The sequence below is a fragment of the Carcharodon carcharias genome, chromosome 14 (genome assembly GCF_017639515.1).
Source record: "Carcharodon carcharias isolate sCarCar2 chromosome 14, sCarCar2.pri, whole genome shotgun sequence".
Classification (NCBI taxonomy): Eukaryota; Metazoa; Chordata; class Chondrichthyes; order Lamniformes; family Lamnidae; genus Carcharodon; species Carcharodon carcharias.
In genome coordinates this window covers 51,575,647-51,600,687 of record NC_054480.1, presented here as the reverse complement: position 1 = coordinate 51,600,687, position 25,041 = coordinate 51,575,647, and positions in this window count along the sequence as shown.

The window sequence follows — 25,041 nt, the reverse complement described above, 5'->3', positions numbered from 1 at the left end:
TTATGATCGTAGTAATTTGTAGCCATGTGTACTTGTTTAATATCTTGTTGTAAATTAATAAATATCTAATTTAGTTTGATATAAAAGCCTCTCGAGAACTGGTGGTCCGATCACTGAATTTAGAGCTGCAACTCAAAACATAGGTTATGACGGTTGTTTAAAATTTCCCTCTAGGATTTTAAATAACAGCCTTTACCAACTGCTTTGTCATAACAATTGGGGGCTTTTGCGGGATAAAAATATTTCTAATTCATTGATTGGTTTCGAATTGGTGAATCTTAAAGTTACGAGTATGAGAAGCACTTTGAATTTAGGAGTTGATGAGGTATTTTAGAAGTGGTGAAACTGCAAATTGGCTTTGGAAATTGCTAAGACTTGCCTGGGAGCAGAAGATGTAACTCTGATTGGGTTGGAAAGTAACCAAAAGTAAGTTAACAGAGTTGGCAGATAAGTTAAAATTGGGGTTACCTGAGGGTGCTAGGAAATCAGATATAATTAAAAGTACAGCACAGCATCTAGAGTTAGAAATTAAACCTGACACTAGTGAGTCACAATTGAAAGTAGTGAGACTTCAGTTACAAATGAAGAGACTTGAATTTGAACAAGCAAAGGAACTGAAAAAGCTTGAATTAGAAGCAAAGGACAGATAAATGGCTTTTAAAAGGGAACAGGTAGAAAAGCAGAAGAGAGAAAGAAAACAGGAAAGGGAATTAGAAATTGTGAAGACAGAGAAGGAGAAAAGAGAAAAGGAGAGAGACAGAGAATTCCAATTGAAAATGTTGGCAATTAAAAAAGAGACGTCAGGAGGTGAGGAAGGACTTATCTGCAGAGTAGAGATGTGGGGACATGTTTAAATTAGTGTAAGCTCTTCCAAAGTTTGAGGAAAAAGATATTGAAGCATTCTTTATTTATTTTGAGAAGCTAGTTAAACAGATGAAATGACCACAGGGAAACTGGATGTTATTATTACAGTCTAAGTTAGTGGGTAGGGCGCATGAGGTATATACTTCGTTATCAGGAGAAATCTCGGTGAATTATGATATGGTGAAAAGGACTATTTTGAGTGCATATGAGTTGGTTCCAGAAGCATACAAGCAGAAATATAGGAATATGAGAAAACAGCCTGGGCAAACTTATACTGAGTTTGAAAGAGTAAAACAAAGTAATTTTGACTTGTGGATATGGGTGTGAAAAATAGAGGCAATGTATGCAGCTCTTAGGGAAGTAATTCTTTTGGAAGAATTTAAGGATTCAATCCCTTCAGTAGCGAGAACTCATAGAAACATAGGAAATAGGAGAAGGAATAGGCCATTCGACCTTTTGAGCCTGCTCCGCCATTCATTATGATCATGGTTGATCATCCAACTGAATAACCTGCTGTAAGGACTCCATCCCATTCTCTCAGTTCCTTCACCTCCATCGCATCTGTTCTGATGATGCTACATTCAAAGACAGTTCCTCTGACATGTCCTCCTTCTTCCTTAACCGAGGTTTTCCACCCACGGTCATTGACAGGGCCCTCAACTGTGTCCGGCCCAACTCCCGCGCATCCGCCCTCACGCCTTCTCCTCCCTCCCAGAAACATGATAGCGTCCCCCTTGTCCTCACTTATCACCCCAGCTGCCTCCGCATTCAAAGGATCATCCTCCGCCATTTCCGCCAACTCCAGCATGATGCCACTACCAAACAAATCTTCCCTTCACCCGCACTGTCGGCATTCCGGGACACCCTGGTCCACTCCTCCATCACCCCCTACTCCCCAACTCCCACCTATGGCACCACCCCATGCCCACGCAAAAGATGTAACACCTGCCCCTTCACTTCCTCTCTCCTCACCGTCCAAGGGCCCAAACACTCCTTTCAAGTGAAGCAACATTTCACTTGCATTTCCCCCAACTTAGTCTACTGCATTCGTTGCTCCCAATGCGGTCTCCTCTACATTGGAGAGACCAAACGTAAACTGGGCGACCGCTTTGCAGAACACCTGCGGTCTGTCCGCAAGAATGACCCAAATCTCCCTGTCGCTTGCCATTTCAACACTCCACCCTGCTCTCTTGCCCAAGTGTCTGTCCTTGGCTTGCTGCATTGTTCCAGTGAAGCCCAACGCAAACTGGAGGAACAACACCTCATCTTCCGACTAGGCACTTTACAGTATTCCGGACTGAATATTGAATTCAACAACTTTAGGTCTTGACCTCCCTCCTCCATCCCCACCCCCCCCTTTCTGTTTCTTCCCCCTTCCTTTTGTTTTTTCCAATAAATTATATAGATTTTTCTTTTTCCCAGCTATTTCCATTATTTTAAAATATTGTTAAATCTTTTATGCTCCCCCCATCCCCACTAGAGCTATACCTTGAGTGTCCTACCATCCATTCTTAATTAGCACATTCGTTTAGATAATATCACCAACTTTCAACACCTATGTGTTCTTTTGTCCTGCTGTCTGTGACATCTTTTGATGATCTGCTTCTATCACTGCTTTTGCCTACAACCACACCACCCCCCTCCACTTCTCTCCCCCCACCCAACCCCCCCAACCCCACCACCACCACCTTAAACCAGCTTATATTTCAACCCTCCCTGGGATTCACCTAGTTCTGTCGAAGGGTCATGAGGACTCGAAACGTCCACTCTTTTCTTCTCTGCCGATGCTGCCATACCTGCTGAGTTTTTCCAGGTAATTCTGTTTTTGTTTTGTTTTTTGTTTTTTGTTTTTGTTTTTGTTTTTATCTCAATAACCTGCTGCCGCTTTCTCCCCATACCCTTTAATCCCCTTCGCTCCAAGAGCTATATCTAACTCCTTGAAAACATACAATGTTTTGGCCTCAACTACTTTCTGCAGTAGCGAATTCCACAGGCTCACCACTCTCTGGGTGAAGAAATTTCCCCTCATCTCAGTCCTAAATGGTCTACCCTGTATCCTCAGACTGTGACCCCTGGTTCTGGACTCCCCCACCATCGGGAACATCCTTCCTGCATCTACCCTGTCTTGTCCTGTTAGAATTTTATAGCTTTCTATGAGATCCACTCATGTGGAGGAACAGAGGGTTGATTCTGTAAGGCAAGCAGCAGAGATAGCTGATGATAATGAATTAGTTCATAGAGCTAAACCTTCTTTTGCCATCCTTTCAAACTGAAAAAGGATTAAAAAATGGGAAGGTGAAAGGAAGGTTGGTAGTCAGGGAAGAGAAGGAGTAGCTGGAAATTCCCAAGAAGTTTTTTCTCAGAATAAAATGGAAGGTGCTGAAGGTAGAAGTGACACTCAAAAATTGAGGTGTTTTCATTGTAATAAAGTGGGGCACACAAAGTCAGTGTGTTGGAAATTGCAGGAAAAATCTGTTGGAATTATTGGGGTACAGAAATGCTCTGGAACTATAAGTACTGTGGGTTCTGAGGTTCAAGCAAAGGAGAAACTAATGGTTGTGTACAGGTGAAACGGGGAGAATCAGTGATAGTTGAAGAAGTGGGAATGTGTTCACAGTTTACTCAAGAGAAGTCTGAGGAGCATGTTGCAGAAATGTTTAAAAGACTTTGCGTGTGAAGGGAAAGTCTTTGCATGTGTATAGAGTGAAGTAGGTAAAGATGTTAAAATTTTAAGAGACACAGGGGCTAGTCAATCCTTAATGTTGTGGGATAGTGATATTTGTTGTTCAGAGGGAGTGTTGCAGGAGTAGGTAATAATAAGTGGGATTCATGGAGATGCTAAATGTATTCCATTGTGGAAGTTAAATTTAAAGAGCAAATGGAAGATGGATGAAGCTCTAGTTGGAGAGGTGGAAAAATTGCCCATTGCAGAGATTCAGTTTATTCTGGATGATTATATAGCTGGATCGCAAATGTGGGTGATGCCTATGCTGGTTGAGCAGCCTGTAGAAGTGTTTTCAACAGAAGTGTTACACAAGGAAAATCCTGGGCTGTTTCCTATTGTGTGGTAATGAGACCATAGGCTTACAGGGAAGAACAAGAAAACCGAGAAAGGCAGGCAGTTCAAAGTCAAGAAGAAGGTGTTGAAATCCCATTAGCTGGCACTGTGTTTGATAACATTGTTCAGGAGGAAGGAATACAGGACAATTTAGCTGAAGTGTTTAATTCCAAGAGGCTAGTGGAGTTACAGAAAAATGATTTGCAATTAAAGCAGTTATATCAGAAAGCTTATTCAGAAACAGAAGCAAAATGTATTCCAGTGTGTTATTACCTTTGGGGAGATATTTTAATGAGAAAGTGGAGGTCGGATCATGTCTTAGTAAATGAAAGCTCGAGGGAGGTACATCCGATTATTATCCCATTAGTGTATAGAAATGAAATTCTGAGGATTGCTCATGAAATTCCAATGGGAGAACATTTAGGAATTAAGAAAACAAAGGAAAAGATATTGAGGTATATTTTTTGGCCAGGATTGCATAGGGATGTAGTCAAGTTCTGTAGAAACTGTTATACATGTCAAATAACAGGAAAACCACAAGCAATGATTAAGCTGGGGCCTTTAATCCCAATACCACCATTTGAAGAGCCTTTTACCAGGGTCATGACTGATTGTGTAGGACCCTTCCCTAAGACTAAAAATGGAAACCAGTACTTGCTGACAATCATGGATATGTCTATCAAGTTTCCTGAAGCGATACCTTTAAGAAATGTTACAACTAAGAAGATTGTGGGGGAGTTAATTACATTTTTTACAAGATATGATTTACCTAAAGAAATACAATCAGATTAGGGTTCAAATTTCATGTCACAGCTGTTTAAGGAAGTAAAGAACAGTTTTGGGATAAGACAATTTAAGTCAACAGCTTATCATCTGGTGTCACAAGGAGCTTTGGAAAGATGGCATCAAACTTTAAAAATAATGATGAGAGCATACCGTCAGGATTAAGCAGAGGATTGGAATACAGGAATTCCGTTTTTGTTATTTGCTGTTAGAGATGCTCCTAATGCATCAACTGGTTTTAGCCCTTTTGAACTAGTTTATGGTCATGAGATAAGGGACCACTGAAATTGATTCGTGAAAAATTGGTGGGTCAAAATTCAGAAACTATTCTCCTGGATTACATATCAATTTCTGGGAAATATTGAACTGGACAGGTGAGTTGGCTAGGGAACATTTAAAGACAAAAAAACAAGTGATGGATGTGAAGCTAAACCTCACAGTTTTGTTTCTGTAGAGAAAGTACTAGTTTTGTTACCAGTACTGGTAATTCATTAAGTGCAAGATTTAGTGGGCCTTACAGCTTTGAAAAGAAATTGAGTGAAGTAAATTATTGAATAAATACTGCAGATAGAATAAAGAAGCAGAGGGTGTGCCATGTAAATATGCTTAAAAAGTACTTTGACAGGGAAGAGGAAGAAAAAGAGGTATTAGTGATTGTGGATGATGAGAAAGAGGTAGAAGTGCAGGACTCTGAAATTGATTTTCCTCTAAATAAATTGGATAATGAGGGAGTGCTTGAAAATTTAAATGAAATATTGAGTTACCTCCCAAGCAAATGTCAAAGTGATTTGGAAAAGCTATTGCAGCCACAGAAACCTATTTGTGGAAATAAGTTGGGGAAGACAAATTTAGTTATACATGATGTATGTATAGAAATTTTGTCTTCAGTAAGGCAACATCCTTATAGATTAAACCCGGCAAAGTTATCACAAGTACAAAAAGAAATTGATTTCATGATTCAAATTGATAACGTTGAGTCTAGTTGCAGTAACTGGAGTTCACCTATTGTGGTATTGAAACCAGATGGAACACAAAGACTGTGTGGACTATCAAAAAGTGAATGCAATGACAACAGCAGATTCATATCCCATACCGTGGTTGGAAGATTGCATTGACAGAGTGGGACAATCGAAATTTATCACCAAGATTGACTTATTAAAGGGTATTGGCAGGTAACATTGTCAGAGAGAGCAAAGGAGATATCAGCTTTTATAACGCCAAGTGGACTATATCATTTTAATGTCATGCTATTTGGTATGAAGAATGCACCTGTGACATTCCAAAGACTGATAAAGCAATTGCAGGTCTAAGCAATTGTGTGGTTTATATTGATGATCTAATCATTTTCAGTCAGATGTGGGAGGAGCATTTACAGCATCTGGAAGAATTATTTACTAGACTACAAGAAACTAATTTGGGATGAACTTGACTAAAAGTGAATTTGCGAAAGCGCAAGTTATGTATCTAGGCTATATCATTGGATATGGTAAGGTGGCTCCGAGAGATGCGAAAGTCAAGGCTGTCATGGATTTTCCAGTGCCTCCTTCAAAACTAGAAGTTTTGAGATTTCTGGGCATGAGTGGGTTTTACGGAAATTTGTACCAAATTTTAGCCAAGTGGTTGCTCCACTGACTGAACTATTAAAAAAGAACAAGAAGTTTCAATGGACACTTGGAGTGTCAGAAGTAATTTGATAGTTTGCAAACTACTAGCTATAACACCAGTTTTGGAAGTACCCAGTTATGCCAAGCAATTCAAGTTGGCCGTTGACGCAAGCAATATAGGTTTTGGGGCTGTACAGTTACAAGAAGGTGACACTGGAATTTAAAAACCGATAGGGTATTTTTCACGGAAGCTGAATGGACAACAGAGAAGATATTCAAAGCTCGATCAACGAACTTTGGGTTTGGTGCTAGCATTGCAGCGTTTTGAAATTTGTGTTGCAAACAATTCATCAGAAACAATTGTTTATATTCCCCATAATCCTTTGAAGTTTTTGGTGTCATGACATTATTCACTTGTGAGACAGGCAGCAAGTTTTTTTGGCTTGAGGGGAGCATCCAGTTAGTGGTGAATACCACTCGTGTTGCTACTGCATAGTAGCAGCGTGAATCAGCTAGCTTCACCTGTTGCTCAAATTTTTGAGATACCTTGCCCTTCCAGGGTAATCTGAGCTAGGCTAGGCACTTTTCAGGGCTGAAAGAGACAGCCTTAGGCCAGTTCATGAGTTTATTTAATATACAGCGCGAAATGATCTGATCAGGGTGGACAATAGCAGGATGCCTTTGACGTGCCCTATTTCAGCATCAAGCTTGCATGGTGAGCAAATGACTCGGGCCTTATTTACAATTGCCAATAAGACCAATCTTATAGCGCGTGGAACTGTAAGAATCCCAACATGTTTATTAACCAGTGATGGTAAGCTTGTGGTAGACCGTGGTAGAGAATCCCCTGGCAGATTTCTCAACTAGTACATCAAGGAAGAGGAGTTAATTTGATTGCTCCATTTCAAGGGTGAATTAGAGCATAGGATGGAGCCCATTAAGACATGTAAGAAAATTATTATATGCAGCTGCAGATTTAAATATAGCAAACGTTTCATCCACATATCAGAAATATGCGAAAGGTAGGAGATAGTTGTCATTCCACTGAAGACACATTTCTCATGGAAACATACAGTATAACTTGTTGTTTTCCCCTTGTATTGGTATTCTTGTGAAGTGTCCAGATGAGTACAAGATGAAAAGCTTCGACATGTCTCTTTTCAGCAATATTCAAGTCCTGTACTACCAAATGACTATTTGTATACCTGAGACAGAGGTACAACAAAGACAAATTCAGGATATCAACAACATAGGTTGACGTACAGGTAAGTTAAGAAAAGGTAAGCTATCTATTGAATTCCTCCAAGCGTGCATTAAACCCAAGGCTGTGGCTGTTTTCATTTCAAAATGTTTTGATTATGCTGGAGTGAGACACAGTCCCACAATCGAGCGAGTGTTTATGCAAAATGAGATTGAATAAGTTGGGAATAGGGTTACTAATTTATGCCATGCCCTACACTGTGCTTGGTCTGAGGCGTGCAAATTTCTTTGATTTTTCGATTTGATACATTTATGCTTCTATATTGCTTCAATTGATGACCACACAGTACCTGTTTGAAAAATGTCCACAGTACAAACTCACTTAAGTGGAAGCGGTTTGGCAATGCAATTAATGATGCCACTAAACATATAACAAATCTCTCTGACCATGTACTCTCAGAAAGCGAGGAGTTTGTTCTTGTGCATGGTTTCAATTTTGGTGTGCCTTCACCCCAAATCAAACTGGAAGAGGTATTTGTTGAGTTCAAACTCGTCTACTCCCAGCTATCTCGCCACAAACCAGTGTCCACTGAAGGCATTGAATCCTTGAAAGCGCACCTGGCTGATCTTGCGCACGCATATTGCAGGGTTCCGAACATCTTGTCTGAGTTCCACTTGCAATGCCTTACAGCATTGCAAGGTCTTAAGACCAACCTGGACACACACATCAGTAAACCTGACAAAGGAACAGGAATAGTCATCCTTAACAAGCGTGACTATATCAACAAAATGCATAACGGTCTTAATGACAGGTCCAAATACGTATCCATTGGACCCGCCGCTCAACATGACCAGATAACCTTGCTCGACAACCTCAGTCAAATCAGGACACAGTTGGGTGATGTTATGTGGGTAGAACAAGGCGGTCTTTGTGCTAGCATGGATATATGTTTGGAAGCTCGTCTCCAGGTCTAAAAGGACACCAAGATGGTAAACAATCTGGTTCAGCCTCAGACAGTAGACAGCGAGAAGGATGGAATCGGTGGCTAAAGAACTGAATTTGTAGTGGGGAATTGAAGGCGGTCTTCCTAATATTTACTTGGAGAAAATTTCTGCTCATCAGTACTGGAGGTCAGACAAGCAATCTGATAATTTAGAGACGGTGGTCCTTTGTTTCATTTTCTGTTGATGGAAAATTGTGTGCGAGCTGGCTGCTGTTTTAGCAAAACAACAACAACGGCATTTCAGAATCATTAATTGGCTGTTAGCCACCTTTTAACCTCCTGAGGATGTTAGAAACTCTATTTACCATTCAAGTTCTTCTAATGGTGACTACTTCTAAATGATTGTGTGAATGCTGTTATAATTGTCAAACTCTCATTACTTTTGCCACCTCACAGTGATCATTGCAAGTTGGGTGTACTGATTTCTTTCTTACTTACTCATTGTTTTACAATCTTAGTATCAGGAACAGTAAATGACACAAAGCATCCGGAGTCATTGTCTATGCTGTGATGAGCCATGTGCTTTGGGGAAAAATCTATATTTTCTTTTGGGATGCTCTCTTAAAGACCAATGTGAAACTAGGATAATTCTAGAAAGAGGGTAATTAGTTTTCCTGGGTAAGAGGTTATTAGACTTTTGAGAAGTGTTCATGTGATCTAAGGTTGCTATCAGGATAAAAGTTTTTTTTTAAAAATGGGTAGCTAGACAGATAATTGGAGATTGAATTACATCTGGTCTCAGAACCTGTAGTTCAGGACAGATCCAGATATAAAGCTGGAATAAGACTGAGAATAGTGCTGGGACTGTGTTACTAAATGTGCAAAACAGTTGAGAAAGGACAGAGCTGAAGATAGGGAAAGCAGGGGTTGTGGATTGGACAAGACACTCATTGCTGCTATTTCAATTTTGCCAGAGGCAACCAGACCGTTTAAAGAGATGGGAGAAGGGAGTCTCTGGGGATTCTGTGCCATCAAGACTATTGTGAGCAGGGGTGTGTTGTTTCGGTGTCAACCGTTTCTGGGAACTTAAGCTGGAATACGACTTCCAGTGAAAGCAAATCGAGGGTCAAATCCATTTAGTGGGAAGTGAGAGATCCTATGTACAGGAGGCAGAGTTGGAAAGACTGCGACACTGCATGTGGTGCCACATTTGTGCAGGAAATGATGTGAGTGGTTGTAACTGAGAAGCGTATCTTTGTTGTATCAACTATTTAAAGTGAAATTTACTTTTTTATTTGAAATATCATACACCTATTAATTAGGAACATAGGAACATAGGAGCAGGAGTAGGCTATTTGGCCCTTCGAGCCTGCTCCACCATTCAATGAGATCATGGCTGATCTGGTTATGGTTTCAGCTTCACTTTCCTGTCTGTCACCCCATAACCTTGACTCCCTTGCCTAACAAAAATCTGCCTAACTCTGCCTTGAATAAATTCAATAAACTGGCCTCCATTACTTTCTGGGGAAAAGAATTCTACACACCAGTGGCCCTTTGAGAGAAAAGTTTTATCCTCATCTCTATCTTAAAAGGGAGACCTATTATTGTTAAATTATGTCACTTGGTTTTAGTCTCCCCGACAGGAGGAAACATCCTCCTGGTATCTACACTATCAAGTCCGCTCAGGATCTTATATGTTACAATAAGATCACCTCTCATTCTTCTAAATTCCAATGGATATAAGTTTAACCTGTTCAACCTTTCTTCATAAGACAACCCCTTCATCCCAGGAATGAGTCCAGTGAACTTTCTCTAACTGCTTCTAAAGCAATTATATCTTTTCTTAAATAAGGAGCACACAGTACTCCAGACATGGTTTCACCAATGCCCTATACAGCTGTAGTAAAACTTCCCTATTTTGATATTCCATTCCTCTTGCAATAAATGTCAACATTCATTCGCCTTCCTAATCACTTGCTCTACCTGCATACTAACTTTATGGGCGGAAGTTTCAATGCCCGCTGGCGTCGGGCATGTTCAGTGCGTGAGAGGACAATATTGCAAAAAGGCCAAAAATCAGTTTCACAATGTTGTGAAACCAGTTTGTATTCATCTGCTCTGCCTGTCAATGGAGGGTCACATTCCCCATTGTTGGACATCGGGAACCTCATTGTAATACATCTGCATATCATTATCAGTCCATCCTGCTGGAATCATCCCCCTATGCTGGATCATTGGAGCACATTAGTATAATTGCACACCGATGTGTTTCTCAACAGCATATATAAGGCATGCACTTTTGGCAGGCTGCACTTCAAGGGAAACTCAGAGGCAAGTGCACAGTAGTGTTGCTCAGCCCTCATGAGAGTTGCCTGTTGGATTTCAAGGTTGAAGCAAGGGTTGTACTGCGGTTGATGGTGGTGCACAAGCACGTGTATGTTGGCAGGGACAGAAGGAGACAAGCATTAGGGAAACCTTGTATTAAGTGACTTTTCCCCCGCAGATGAGACAGTTCAGACACAGCTACTTTGATAAGCCTGGAGTTGGGCTTCTAGCTTATCTGCCCACTCAAGCAACGCAGAGGCGTGAAATGGCCACCCTTTGGACACAGACTGCAAACTAATAAGCATTTTAGTGGACTGCAGAAAATTGGATGACTGAGTACGTTGCATAATCTCCTTGCTAAAGCTGGTGAAAGAGCAGTCACTGGTGGAGGCGCTCACAGCCCCTTGCAATTCATCATCCCAGTTTGGACTATTCTCCCCCATTGTTTAAGCTAACAGTGCAGCCTTGCAGCGTGGGTTAGGAGAATGCCTGCACCTGAGCTGAGAGCACAGCATGCAGTCCAATGGGAAAAGCTGCCACCAATCGGTCATTTGGAGTGGGGTGGAGGAAGGTGGGATTTTGGGGACAGCCATGCAGTGCACTAAACTCTGGCCATCCAAGTGGTGGCCAGCACTCTCTGGAATGCATTAAGACCATAAGGCATAGGAGCAGAAATTAGGCTATTCGGCCCATCGAGTCTGCTCCGCCATTCAATCATGGCTGATAAGTTTCTCAACCCCATTCTCCCGCAAGTGAAATGCTGCTTCGCTTGAAATGAGTGTTTGGGCCCTTGGACGGTGAGCAGAGGGGAATTAAAGGGACAGGTGTTGCATCTTCTGCGGTTGCATGGGAAGGTGCCATGGGAGGGGGTTGAGGTGTAGGGCGTGATAGAGGAGTGGACCAGGGTGTCATGGAGGGAATGATCCCTATGGAATGCCGCCAGGGGATTGAAAGGAAGATGTGTTTGGTGCTGGCATCATGCTGGAGTTGGCGGAAATGGCGGAGGATGGCCTTTGAATGTGGAGGCTGGTGGGGTGATAAGTGTGGACAAGGGGGACTCTATCATGTTTCTGGGAGGGAGAAGAAGGTGCGAGGGCAGATGTGCGGGAGATGGGCTGGACATGGTTGTAGGCCCTGTCAACCACCGTGGGTGGAAAACCTCGGTTAAGGAACAATGAGGACATGTCAGAGGAACTGTTTTTGAAAGTGGCATCATCAGAACAGATGCGACGGAGGTGAAGGAACTGAGAGAATGGGATGGAGTCCTTACAGGAAGCGGGGTGTGAGGAGCTGTAGTCGAGGTAACTGTGGGAGTCGGTAGGCTTGTAATGGATATTCATGGACAATCTATCACCAGAATTTGAGACAGAGAGGCCAAGGAAGGGAAGGGAAGTGTCAGAGATGGACCATGTGAAAATGATGGAGGGATGGAGATTGGAAGCAAAATTAATAAATTTTTCCAGGTCCAGATGAGAGCATGAAGCAGCACCGAAGCAATCATCGATGTACCGGAGAAAGAGTTGTGAGAGGGGGCCGAAGTAGGACTGGAACAAGGAATGTTCCACATACCCCATAAAGAGACAGGCATAGCTGGGGCCCATGCGGGTACCCATAGCCACACCTTTTATTTGGAGAAAGTGAGAGGAGTTTAAGGAGAAAATGTTCAGTGTGAGAACAAGTTCAGCCAGACGGAGGAGAGTAGTGGTGGATGGGGATTGTTCAAGCCTCTGTTTGAGGAAGAAGCGGAGAGCCCTCAGACCATCCCGGTGGGGGATGGAGGTGTAGAGGGATTGGACGTCCATGGTGAAGAGGAGGCGGTTGGGGCCAAGGAACTGGAAATTGTTGATATGATGTAGGGTATCAGAGGAATCACGGATGTAGCTGGGAAGGGACTGGGCAAGGGGAGAGAGAATGGAGTCAAGATAGCAAGAAATGAGTTCCATGGGGCAGGAACAGGCTGACATGATCAGTCTGCCAGGACAGTCCTGTTTGTGGATTTTGGGTAGGAGAAAGAAGCGGGCCGTCCAAGGTTGGGAAACTATCAGGTTGGAAGCTGTGGAAGGAAGATCTCCAGAGGAGATGAGGTCAGTAACAGTCCTGGAAACAATGGCTTGATGTTCAGTGGTGATATCTCCTACCCAAAATCCACAAACAGGACTGGGGTAGGAGGTATCACCACTGAACATCAAGCTATTGTTTCCAGGACTGTTACTGATCTCATCTCCGTGATTCCTCTGACACCCTACATCATATCAACAATTTCTGTTCCCTGGTCCTAACCGCCTCCTCTTCACCATGGACGTCCAATCCCTCTACACCTCCATCCCCCACCAGGATGGTCTGTGGGCTCTCCGCTTCTTCCTCAAACTGAGGCTTGAACAATCCCCATCCACCACTACTCTCCTCTGTCTGGCTGAACTTGTCCTCACACTGAACAATTTCTCCTTAAACTCCTCTCACTTCCTCCAAATAAAAGGTGTGGTTATGGGTACCCGCATGGGTCCCAGCTATGCCTGTCTCTTTATGGGGTATGTGGAACATTCCTTGTTCCAGTCCTATTCTGGACCCCACCCACAACTCCTTCTCCGGTACATCGATGATTGCTTCGGTGCTGCTTCATGCTCTCATCTGGACCTGGAAAAATTTATTAATTTTGCTTCCAATTTCCACCCCTCCATCATTTTCACATGGTCCATCTCTGTCACTTCCCTTCCCTTCCTTGACCTCTCTGTCTCAATTTCTGGTGATAGACTGTCCACCAATATCCATTACAAGCCTACCGACTCCCAAAGCTACCTCGATTACAGCTCCTCACACACCGCTTCCTGTAAGGACTCCATCCCATTCTCTCAGTTCCTTCGCCTCCGTCGCATCTGTTCTGATGATGCCACTTTCAAAAACAGTTCCTCTGACATGTCCTCCTTCTTCCTTAACTGAGGTTTCCCACACATTGTCGTTGACAGGGCCCTCAACATTGTTTGGCCCATCTCCCGCACATCCGCCCTCATGCCTTCACCTCCCTCCCAGAAACATGATAGGGTCCCCCTTGTCCTCACTTATCACCCCACCAGCCTCCGCATTCAAAGGATCATCCTCCGCTATTTCTGCCAACTCCAGCATGATGCCACCACCAAACACATCTTCCCTTCACCCCACCCCCCCGGTGGCATTCCATGGGGATCGTTCCCTCCGTGACACCCTGGTCCACTCCTCTATCACCCCCTACACTTCAACCCCCTCCCATAGCACCCTCCCATGCAACCGCAGAAGATGCAACACCTGCCCCTTCACTTCCCCTCTGCTCACCGTCGAAGGGCCCAAACACTCCTTTCAAGTGAAGCAGCATTTCACTTGCACTTCCCCAGCTTAGTCTACTGCATTCGTTGCTACCAATGCGGTCTTCTCTACATTGGAGAGACCAAATGCAGACTGGGTGACTGCTTTGCAGAACACCTTCAGTCTGTCCGCAAGCATTACCCAGACCTCCCTGTCACTTGCCATTTCAACATTCCACCCTGCTCTCATGCCCACATGTCTGTCCTTGGCTTGCTGCATTGTTCCAGTGAAGCTCAACGCAAACAGGAGGAACAGCACCTCATCTTCCGACTAGGCACTTTACAGCCTTCCGGACTGAATATTGAGTTCAACAATTTTACTTCATGAACTCTCTCCTCCATCCTCACCCCCTTTCCGAATTTCCCCCTCCTTTTTGTTTTTTCCAATAATTTATATAGATTTTTCTTTTCCCACCTATTTACATTGTTTTATCTCTACCTTTTAGCCTTTTTCAATTCCTTCACCCCACCCCACCCCCACTAAGGCTATCTGTACCTTGCTCGTCCTGCTTTCTATCCTTAACTAGCACATTCCTTTAGATAATATCACCACCTTCAACACCTCTTTGTCCTTTTGCCTGTGACATCTTTTGGTTATCTCCACCTATCACTGGCCCTCTATCCAGCTCTTCTTGTCCCACCCCCCCCTTAAACCAGCTTATATTTCACCCCTTTTCTATTTTTCTTTAGTTCTGTTGAAGAGTCATGTGGACTCGAAACATTAACTGTGCTCCTCTCTGCAGATGCTGTCAGACCTGTTGAGTTTTTCCAGGTATTTTTGTTTTTGTTTTGGATTTCCAGCATCCGGAGTTTTTTGCTTTTATTTGAATTATGTTGAATTGACTTGGTTTGTTGCAGTAAAAGTGAAATCTTGTCAATAGTTTTCTTTCCATTGGCAGCATTGTGGGGATTCCTTTCTTGGGAATGTTATCAGTCTCTACGGGGATCGTAACAATGTATTAGTGTCTAAATTTGTCACAATATTGATCATAGCATCAATTTCAAATTGAGATAAAATACTGTTCTGTTTTACCAAAGATGAAAAATGGACAGCAGCAGCAGCAAAAGACCCATTTAATAAAGATTTGGTTCCATGGGTAATCCTGCCTCGTACTGTGTTTTTGTGGGCCGGTTAGATGGGAGTTGTTCATTTCAAACCAACATAAGCAGGGTGATTGACATTTTATCCAGCCAATAGCTTTCAGCATGCACATGCTCAATCAGAATAATATCACATTGCTACATGTTTAAAGCTTTAAAAGCTTACAGCAGTGTACACAGCTGGCTTTACTCTGAAATTGGCTTCAAGCCTTCTCCATTATTGATTATCCTGATATGGTGTAGATGTGCATTAGCATTCCAGGAGCCTGACCACATTGCTTTATTGAATATGATAAAACTCCTTACTTGCAACTACCGTTTTTATGAATGATGACCTGGATTATGAATGAAGATTTTGTGAATGGGGCCTGGAGATTTCATTGTAGACTCTCCAGCTGCAGAGTTCAGTCAGGTATAATGGTTGTTCGCACTATTTGCCAATTCAGTCACTGTATCGGAAATTCTATGTATATTTGTGTGTGTGTGTGCGTGTGTGGTTTGTGTGATGCATTTTTCTCTTCCTGTAATTGCTTCACTGCTTACTACCCTCCCTAATACTTTGCCTTTTTTCTTTGCCCTCCAGTTTTTCTTTTTCTTTTTTTCTTTGTATCTCACAACTGGTGGCTTCCTCCCTTTCATTCGCCCTCATGCTTTCACTCTGTTATATACAATTTACAGCACAGAAATGGAACGTTTGGCCCAACTGGTCTGGTGTTTATGCTCCACATGAGCCTCCTCCCATCCCTCTTCATCTAACCCAGTCAGTTTATACTTCTCATTTCTTCTTCATGTACTTACCTAGCTTAACTATCAGTGACAATGTCATCGTGACCACATTCATGAAAGGAGGCAAGTCAGATTGCAGCAGTTACCGAGGAGTCCTCCCGCTGTCTGCCGCATAGAAGGTCATTGCAAGGATTCCACTCAACTGCCTCCTTCCAGTCACCGAGCAGCTACTTCCAGAGTCGCAGCGCTGTTTTCACCCATCGAGAGGCACCATAGGCATGATCTTCACTGCGTGGCAATCCAAGAAAAGTGCAATGAACAGCAGCAACCACCATACATGGCCTTTCTTCAATCTCACAAAAGCCTTTGATTCTGTCATCCATGAAGGTTTATGGAAAATCTACCTCAAATTTGGTGCACTCAGAAATTTGTCACCAATCTCCGCCTACTCCGTGATGATGTGCAAGCCATGATCCTCACCAATGGAACCGCCACAAACCCTATCTCTTTGAAGACTGGGGTTAAACATGGCTGTGTCATTGCGCCAACTCTCTTCCCCATTTTCCTTGCTGCAATACTGTACCTCACCGAAAGTAAATTACTCACAGGCATGGAGATAATCTACAGAACTTGTGGGGAAACTTTTCAACCTGGACCGTATTCAATCCAAAACCAAAATCATTACAGCATCAGTCAAAGAGCTTTAATCATGCAGATAACACTTGTGTGCATGCTCAGTCAGAAACTGAGCTCCCAGTCATTGACAAGTTTGTCTGAAACATATGAGAAAATGTGCCTTTCACTAAACATCCAGAAAACTAAGGTCCTCTTCCAATCAGCCCCACAGCACAACAACACCCCCTGTCGAATAAGATCAACAGAGAGATCCTGGAAAATATGGACCATTTTCTGAACCTTGGGAGTCTCCTCTCGACAAAGGTAGAAAAAGACCAAATCTATCATTGCCTCCACTGTGCCAGCTCAGCTTTCATATGACTGAGGAATAGAGTATTTGAGGATTAAGATCTCGACCCAAGGTCAAGTTCATGTTTACTGGGCAGCAGTGATCCCTGCACTCGTATATGCTTCAGAGACTTGGACAATCTACAGCAGGCACCTCAAAGCACTGGAAAAATATGACGAGCAGTGTCTTTGCAAGGTCTTCCAAATTCATTGACAAGAAAGGTGGTCCAACAGCAGCATGATCTCCTAAGCCAACTTGCCTAGCATCGAACCACTGATTACTCAAAACCAGCTCCAATGGGCAGGATGTGTTGTTCGTATGTCTGATATGAGACTCCCAAAGCAACTGCTCTACTTGGAGCTTGGTCGTGGCAGGAGACTCCCATGAAGACAGCTGGAACACTTTAGGGATGTTCTCAAAACATCACTGCAGACCCATGGGTGTCCCTGGCTCATGATTGACAGAGATAGAGAAGACTCATCCGGGAATGCCCCAAACTCATTCGTCAAAAGTATGCAGAGGTGAAATCGAGGTGTCAGAGGGAGCACACAAACTTCCAAACAACCCATCTACGCAATCCTTCAAGTGCCACCTGCCCCACATGTGACAGAATCTATAGACTGTGCATTGGATTTATCAGCCATTGCAGAACCCATTGAACTGGAATGGAAGCAAATCATCCTCATTCCCAAGGAACTCCCTAAGAAGAAGAAGAAGACTTAGCTAGCTTTCCCTTAAATATCTGTTATGGACAGGAGAGAAAGGCAAAACTGAACTCCTTTATGCTTTCACCATTTGTCCGTAAACGGTGTTTTTGTTTTAAAAATAGGCTGTAGCACTTGTTCCAAAAACCCTTTGTGTAGTCAATTTTTAAATTGACTTGCAGCAAACTCTCTTAGCGTTAAATCGGAAGTTTATCCACACATTCAAACCAGGGGAGATGATTTCAATTTCATATACACACACCCATGTAAACAGTAAGGGGATAGGAAAGAGGGGTTTTACAACTGTAAATGACTAAACCATAAAAGAACCACAGAAATGGATATTAGTTCATGTGATTTGTCACAAAACCATCATATTTTTCACAATGTTAACGTGGGATATTGTAAAGTAGGCTTATGTGTATGGCTCTGTACGTGGCTGATTTAATTAAATTAGAGAAAAGTAGATTGCAAGGTTTAAAATATCAAAAGAGTTGGGTGTAAAAAGGCATTTGAAATGCTAATGAGTCAGCAGATAGGGTATGAATGAAATTTGCTTTTTAGACAAAGGGAAAAGTTGTTGGATTTTCAAAGAGACATGATAAGGTTTCTCAGCTGACAAGATAAATAGGGCAAGGCTATTACATTATTTTTTGCCAAAAATGCTGACCATAATGGCAAGATAAAAGACTTTTATATTATGGGAAAAGTAAGTTCCAAAGACATGGGGGAACAATGGGATTTACAGATTAAAGAGGAAGAAATATATTTAAAGAAGGATGGAAGGCTGTGTGTGGTGTGGCCGTGCGAGATCTGAAAGATACACTGTGTGAAACAGACTTGAGGAAAAGACTCTAGCCACTTTGCAGAAGTCTGCTGTTCCAGTAACTAAAATTGTGTTAAAAGATTTTGGAATTCCACTGTTGAGTTGGTGCTTGTGGTAACCTTGCTGGATTGTCTCTCTAATTTTAAAATCTATTTTGGACTGTTGCCTTAAAGTGGGTGTATAGCTGGGAGTCTGGTTAAGCAGGAGTTTTTGGGAATTGTTATAATATTAAGTAACTGTGTAACAGTAATCTTGTGCATGTGTTTTATTCTTTTCTTTTGTTAATAAATGTTTTAATTTAATTTTTAAAATTTCTAAAGGACTCATTACTTCTGAATTCAGTGCACAAACCTTCTCAAAATAAATATAATTGCAAATCTGTTGTGATAGCCCGGCTAGGTTTCCCTTGTGGATTTGGTCAACCCAGCAAATACCACCTGCCGTATCATAACAGATTCCAGAGTCCAGAAAGTACAAATCTGGAGAGGGGTTCCCTCACTGAGAAGTTCCAATTCAGGCTGGTCCCTGGCTGAAGGCAGTAGTGTAAAACTTCTTTAAAGATGATGGCGGCACCATGAGATGAGGTTGATGTTCAGAGACTCGGGGCAGGATTTTCAGTCCCGCCTGCACCGGGCATCTTGGAGGTTGGGGCAGAAAAATTTCGAGTATGGCCAAAAGTCAGTTTTCCGTCAGCATGAAAATAAGTTTAAATTTTCTCTCCCTACTTTCATGATGGGTCAGGTGCCCCAGCACGCCTTATCAGGAAATGCATTTGCATTCATTTGACTATCATGTATATTCATTGAAAACCCAACTCACCAGATTCACACCTCCTTCCAGATCAAACAGCTATGCCAGCATCAAATTGGACTGGTGTGAAGCATGACTGGATGTAAGTGACGTGCACCTGGTGAACTGCACTTCACTTGCAACCTCAAAATTTATGTGTGCAGCGTTCATCTGCCTTTCATTGCGCTGCACTCACCGCTGCTGCAGCTCTATGCCAAGGCTGCTCAAGCAAGGCCAGCAGGAAGGCAAGGATGGGGTGGGGTGCTCCGTGTTAAGGCTGCTTAGGCCAGACCAGTGGGAAGGCGAGAGGCTGGAAGGCAAATGTTTGACGGTGGGAGAGGGTATCAAGAGAGAGGCAAGGGAAGGGGCTGAAAGGCAAAGGCTTAACTGGGGTGTGGTGTTGCTGGACCCCAGGGGGAAGGGTGCACAGAGATACATGGCTGGGTATGGTGGTGGGAGGTGGAAAGAGTGGACAGAGACATATGACTGGGGGGGATGACTGGGGAAAGGTGAGCAGGGACACATGACTGGGTACAGGCCGAGGTTGGAAAAAGTGGACAGATACACATGACTGGTGGGGGAATAACAGGGGAAGGGTGCACAGAGACACATGACTGCGGAGGAAGAGTGCACTGAGACACATGACTGGGGAAATGACTGGGGAAGGGTTCACAGATACACATGACTGGGAGTGTGGGCAGGGGGGACAAGTTAGTTGGAGTCAGGGAGCATAGACTGTCCTGAGCAATAGTGCAATAGGTAGTCAGGGCCAGAAAGCATAGACTGATCTGGGCAAATGTGCACCAATTTAGAGGGCTGTGCTTGGCAAGCCTGTCCTGGGCCCAGTACAGGGAAGTGCAAGGGCTTATCCATCCTGTGTCAGTCATACCCAGCATGGTATTCAGGGCGTGGTCAGACCCTCACACACATTGGATTATTGGATTGGTACTGGGCCGCAGATGGCCCAGTCACAGTCAGGGGAGGCATCTGCAGTCTGTATATGGGGAACAGGTAATAGTGGAGGGCACTCAATGGTCTCATGAGGGGGTGAGTCTCGATACGTTACTGTGCATGTGGCCTCACAATGGGAAGGGGTCAGGTCGACATGGAGGCATCGGGACATCAACATCAAGTGCTTCTTGGGGAGGACAGGAATATCAACAATTACAATGGGATCCAGGATTAGGGGTGGAGGAAGGAGAGTGAGCGGAGTGAGGGAAACCTATACATAAAGCTCTTCAAGCATGATGGGAGGAACTTCAACAGTGACAGAGGTGGGTTGGATGCTGGTCTCATAGTAATACCTGAGCACCACCATTTTTCAAGCTGATCCAATGACTCAGAACAAAAACATTTATTAAAAATCGCCAGGGGAGGGGTCTAAGGATGTGGAAAGAGTTGAACACGGCACTTTTGGACTGAGTGAAGAGGCAACTGACTAATTTGTGTTTTGCCAAATTGAGATCACTTCAAAGCTGAGACATGTTAGGAATGCTCAAATGCCAATTAAAGGATTTGGGCACTTTAACACATGGGACATATTCTTGCGATAATCCATTCCACCCTGAGGTCAGATTTGATAGTGCTCTAATGGCATCTCAGAGGAAAGCAAAGCCTGGCACTCAGGAAACTGAGGAGGAGGAGAAGAAGGACCCATTGCTGTCAGGCGGGGCAAAGGGAAGAGCCTTGCCCTGAGGAACATGGACCAGTGGGGCCCCATGAGGACCCAGAGGCTGAGGTTGACAGGCCCATTCCATGGAGGCATTTGGCACGATCAAGGGTGTACTGAAGACGCCTATCATACCTACAGATGAGCTAAATGCCTTTGCTTGTCAAGGCATGTGGTGACCCACATCTGCTAAATTCTTTGAGAGGCTCTGACTCCACAGGGACTGGGAGGCCATCCATTGCCAGTGGCTCTAAAGGTGACCACCGCACTCAGCCTTTTTGCAAGCGGTTCATTCCAGGGCTCCACTGGGGATCTCTGCAGTTTCACAACGTTACTGTGCATGTGGCCTCACAATAGGACGGGGTCAGGTCGACATAGGGCATCGGGACATCAACATCAAACGGTTTGTGGGGAGGACAGGAATATCAGCAACAACTATGATGGATCCAGGATTAGAGTTGGCGGAAGGAGAATGAGCGGAGTGAGGAAAACCTACGTATAAAGCTCTTCAAACATGATGAGAGGAACTTCAACAGTGACAGAAGTGGGTTGGATGCTGGTATGATAGTAATACCTGAGCACCATCATTTTTCAAGCATCCAAGAGGTTACCAATGCCCTCTTCTTATGCCATTTCACCCTGGATGAAGTCAGCCAGGTGGTCAGAGCAGTGGGGTTTGCAGTGATCTCTGGATTCCCACAGGTGCAGGACACCTTTGACTGCACACATGTGGCTTTAAGAACTCCCTGACAGCAGGGTGGAATTTTCCATTCCAGAGGCTAAGTGCGGTGGTGGGTGGGATTAGCGGCAAGTTTCCCACTGATTGGCTTGATGGGTTCTCACACCTGATCTTCTGCTTGAAACCTCATTAATTATGCATAGGCGAGCTGCTCAATGAGTCATGTGGCGAGGCAGGGACCCGTCACTTCATGGGGCCGAAGGTTCTGGTGTCATACTTAAATGTTTTCCGAACATACACTTCACTCTCTGCAGCTCAGCTTTGTGGTCGTAAGTTCTGGAGATGGCCCCTAGGAACAAGAAGAGTGCGCCAAGGTTTAGCCACATTTCCCTAGAGGCTTTAATTGTGGGTTCAAACTGGGAGGTTCTTTCTCCCAAGATAGATCCAGGAGGTCCACCAATCTCGCCTTGTCGGACTGGGAGGCTGTGTCATGATACTGCACTGGATGGCATTTCTCTGGCAGCTGCAGTATCATGACACAGCTGAAGGTAAAGGCTGAGTTATTCAAATCCCAATGTGAGAATTGAAACAATTGTCATAACACGTTTTTGCAATTTGTAATTTCGAGCTGCAGACTTTGAATTCAGTAGGAATAAGACCACCAAGTCTCATGGTTTTTATATAAAACTAAATTAAACATTTATTAATTTCACAACAAATTAAACACATACAGGTGGCTACAAATTACTACAATAATAACTTATAACAAATCTCCAAATTAATCACCCTCCAGGTAAATCTCCACAAGGCAACAGCAACCCATGGGCTTTAAATAGACATCAGGCAAAGCACATATGACCTTCTGAATTCCAAATGAGGCTCCTTTGCAAGTTGGTTGGAGGTGTACAGGCTGGTTAGGTCTTAAATGCCTCTACTTTACACACACAAGCTCTTTTCTTTATATATCTAGCTTTCTCTTTGAATGTGAATTATCCATTATATCACGAGGGGCAGGGTTTTCTCATCGGCAAATGGGGGGTGGGGCCCGCTCGCCGACAAGTAAAATTACACGAGGTGGTGTCAGGCAGACGTCACCATGCCCCATTTAAATTTTTAGGAAATCAGGGGCGCAGCAAAATCAGCTGTGCGCCTGCCAACCTGTCAATGGCCAATTGAGACCAACGACAGAGTCATTTAGCTAATTAGTGGACCTGCCCGTCCAACCTTAAGGTTGGTGGGCAGGCCAGGTGCCCCGGCAGGAATTAGAAAAAGCATGAAACCTTATCCACAGGGCGGGATGAGGTTTCATGTAGGTTTTTAAAAATTTTATTAAAGTTTTTGTAAAAATTATGGACATATCCCAACTCATATGACAGTGTCACATGAGGGGACATGTCAGGATTTTTTTTCTATTTTTAATATTTGTTGCAGAACAGCCGATCTCCCTGAGGCAGCACTTAGCCTCAGGTAGATGAGTGTGTTCTTTCATGCGCATGTGTAAAAGAGTGCACTCTTGATTTAAGGATTCCTCCCCACCCACTGCCCACACGGCGAGCGCATAGTGCTTCTGTGAGGACGTAGCACTGGGCGGGCCTTAATTGGCCCACCCACATAAAATGACACTGCGCCCCCGATCGGGGCACCGATCAGAAGTGCGCCTGTGCGCGCCCGCAATTCAACTTTGCCCCCGACGGGGGGAAAATCCTGCCCAAGGCCTTTTGAGCTTCAGCACTTCTAACAATAAAAACCCTTTTGTAGCACCAATTTTATTTGCAAGCTGAAAAAATAAACACTTTGTTTGGCTTCTTCTGGTTAGGTGCAAGATTTTACCCACAGTCTTGAATGGTTTATTTAACAAATGCAAATGAACTCTTTACCTTACTGCTCTCCTTACTGTTCACCTAATTATCATCTCTAAACTACAGTACGTCAAAGCACCCAGACTAGCTGGCTTTAATCCAATTAAGACACAGACACACACCTAGACATAGACCCCCACTAGAATTCTATTTTAAAAAATAATTTCCAAAAACATTATACACATTAATATCTCTTCACGACATACAGGAAGAGGATGAATGATTTCATCCGCACTGCCATGGATAAGTCAACCTTCAGCTTACTCCAAACTCACACTCTCAAAGTTGCATTATGCACTCAAAGCATCACACAGCTCAGGGATCTCACAGAGCATTAGAGGTGAAGATATCAGCATTGAAAGCCTATTCACCAGCATCTCATCTACCATCCTGTACAAACCATATCTTCGGCCCTTACTGGGGAGGGCTCGGCACAAACAGCAGGCATACATGTTTCCCAACCTCTGCTCCATCCCTTCTCATCACATCCCATCCATTTGTTTTCATGCAGGCCAAGCTTGCCCAAGGCACGAGGGAGAGATCTCAGGCTGGAGCTCTCCAAATTTGAGGAGAATGCCGCTGAGTTGGTAGGGGTGGACAGAGATCGCTTCTGTGGTGAAGGCAAGATCAGCCTCTCCCAGCAAACCAGTATGGATGAGCCCTCCATGAGATGATCACTTCCTGACATTCATGGTGAGTGACACGCAATGTTGTATTCAGCTTGTTCATGAACTAAATCTATCTGCTCTGTCTTACAAGCAGTTACAGGTCTGGACAGACCAGCACAGGCAACTAAGCCCCAGCCCCCAGGCCAGCTCAGAGGAGGATGCTGAGGAGCCATTTAAAGAAGACCTGTAACTGCGTTTACCTGCGCCCTCCACCAGCTCAGAGTCATAGTTTTAGATTAGGCTCGGAGTCACTTTCTGGGAAACTCCTTACTGACACATCTCCTCAGCAGTCAGAGGCAATGACAGCCCAGGTCTCTGGCACTCAGAGAACTTCTGGAGAACAGTCACCTGCTGAGCCTGAGTCAGATGACAAACTCCTGGAAGCAGCCATTGCAAATATGCTGGAGATGCAAAGACAGGCGGCAGAACATCAGGCATAGTTGTGAGAGACTGTCAACAGACTAGAGCGAAGAATGGAGGAATCCATCCATAATCTATCAGATGTCATGGTTTTGACATGCAAGCACCTCGAGGTCTCCATGGAAAGGGTGGTTTCCGCCTTGGAGGCCTTGGTCCAGCAGATCCTGCCGGATTTGCACTCAGAACTTCACTCCATCACTATAGGCATTGGTGGGATCCATCAATGGCTAGGCGAGAGGGGGACTAGACATCTCAACCTCACTCCCAGTGCATCTTCCCCTCAAGAGTCCGGCAGGGGCCGTCAGTCACCCAGAGAGAGTAAGACCAACAGCTAGACACCCTGGGGCCATCCACTCAGGTGACTCCACAAGTATTCAGCCAATGCCATTCCCCTCTGCCTGTGACCCCATCTCTTCCAGCTGCACAGGCCGAGGAGACCCAAAGCAAGCCTGAGCCCTGGAGTCCTCTGATGACTTTGGCAGGCATCCTCGGGAGGACAAAGACAACAGGGCGCAGAAGTCAG